General features: G+C 36.7%; 1 pseudogene; it reads right to left on the reverse strand.

Annotated features, from left to right (window-relative positions):
* Positions 1 to 311: 311 nt before the first annotated feature.
* Positions 312 to 932, reverse strand: LOC148938795 (elongation factor 1-alpha pseudogene; annotated as a pseudogene).
* Between the last annotated feature and the right edge of the window lie 1328 nt (positions 933 to 2260).

The raw sequence follows: 2260 nt of genomic DNA on the forward strand, positions 1-2260 counted from the left end.
TTAATTATAAATTAATAATAATAGCAACCTCGTCACTGACGCCGAGATTCAATAAAACTTGCACTAAAAGGCACAATTTTATCAATTACATAAAATTGATATTCATCTTCTTTGCAAGAATTTGCCTGAAAAAATTTCTGCTTTTGTTTTATTTTGAAGGCCGCCATATTAACTAATATTTTTAAGGGAGCTGAAATAAAAATATAGATTGAAAACCTCTTATTGAAGCGGTTATCGTTAGGCTATTCTTTTTGTATAAAGGATAATTTAATGTGTCTCCAATCACTAAAGCATAAATATTTTAAGAAAATCTAGAAAGTTGAAGCACAGAAAAAAAGAGGCAAAATAGATACCTGAGCAAAGAAATCTTGAGAGCCTCTGGCTGGATTGTTCTTTGAATCTGAGGCGACGTAGCCACGACGGAGTTCTTTAACAGAAACGTTTTTGACATTGAAACCAACGTTGTCACCAAGGGATTCGTGGTGCATTTCGACCGATTTGACTTCAGTGGTTAGAAGGGGCTTCTCAGTTGGGCGACTTGGAGGCAGGATTGCATCAAGAGCATCCAAAAGGGTCTTACCGTCAGCTTTACCCTCTTTACGCTCAACACTCCATCCCTTGTACCATGGAAGCCGGTCAGAGGCCTCCACCATGTTATCACCATGCAATCCAGAGATTGGTACAAAAGCAACAGCAGCTGGATTGTAACCAATTTTCTTGATGTAAGCCGAGACTTCCTTTTTGATTTCCTCAAAACGAGCCTCACTGAAAGGGGGTTCAGTAGAATCCATCTTGTTAACACCAACAATAAGTTGTTTCACACCAAGGGTGTAGGCAAACAGAGCATGTTCACGTGTTTGACCGTTCTTAGAGATACCGGCTTCGAATTCAACAACACCAGCAGCAACACTGAGGACAGCACAATCAGCCAGAAAATTAATATTTCCAATCAATTAAAATTAATAATTTCCAATTAATGTAGCATCGCACAAATTAATGCTATTAATCCTGTTCAATATTAATATTAATTACTGTTAATGTTTATATACAAAGTGAATTTTATCAATAGAACTTCATTACCCGACTGAAAATTTCATTTAGGCAGCTTATTAGTCAACATTATTATCAACAATAAAACGTAATCTAAAACTTCCTTGGACCTTTAAAATTTTCTGCTGCAGAAGCTTCAGAATAACTTTTGATTTTACAAAAGCTTCAGGAAAACTATCTTATCGGTAGAATGAAACTATATGGCCACTAAAAAATATAGAAGAATAGCGAGGTAATATTCCCTGATACGTTGCACCAATTCGGGTGTTGGCTTCATCCCCTTAAGCCCTTTTCCAAACGGTTGGTAATTCTCTGTATTATCTTTTCAAAATATTGGATATTCTACTACTGCGCTTTTTCATCAAAAGATACTAAAAGAGAGCATGCTCTCTTTTTCATCAAAAAAATACAACCTCGTATTTTTTTTTTAATAACGTTTTATATTGTTTTTCTTAGATTTCATGAAACTAAAGGATTTTTGTTTTGTAACTCGTTTAGATTCTCCACAACCCCTACCCCAAATAGGGAAACCTTGCTTGCGTGGCCTCATAGTGGTGTATGGGGGTATCTTGCACGAGTTTGCTTAACCAGAGCCATGACCGCTACGCCCATTTAACATTTGAAGAGAATATGAGATGCTTGAGCATCAATGACTTTCAGATTTGGTTTGTTCAACATGGAATAGCCCATCCATCAAGCTCTTTGCTGTGCTTAGTAATTTATATAAAGACTTAAAAGAGCAAACAATTCCAACAAGGTTGGACATGTAAAGATTCTAACTTGTGTTTTACCCAATGTAAGTACGGTGGTTGAGTCGCACGAGGGTCCAGTTGCACGGTGGTTTAGTTGCATGGTGGTTCAGTTGCACGGTGGTTAAGTTGCACGGTGGTTCATTTGCATGGTGGTTGAGTTACACGGGGGTTTAGTTAAATGGGGTTGAGTTGCGAGGGCTCATACTCTCCTTGGATCTTATTCTGGAATTGGGAAGCATGTTCAAGTTTGGGACAAGTGTTAAGCCCTTTAGCATTGCTTGCTAAAGGGCTTAACTAATTGCTTGTAATATTTTTCTGCTAGCCCAAAGAAAGATTATGGATAGTGAAATTGTCCTCAACAATTTTATAATGTGCTAAAGGCAATTAATTCAATGAGAAAAAAAACTGTTGTTCTACTTTTGTAATTTAAACTGATAAATATTATCATATTTAAATGA

Source organism: Artemia sp. Qi Xiang Cuo, unplaced genomic scaffold (genome assembly GCF_049724085.1).
Source record: "Artemia sp. Qi Xiang Cuo unplaced genomic scaffold, ASM4972408v1 HiC_scaffold_1385, whole genome shotgun sequence".
Classification (NCBI taxonomy): Eukaryota; Metazoa; Arthropoda; class Branchiopoda; order Anostraca; family Artemiidae; genus Artemia; species Artemia sp. Qi Xiang Cuo.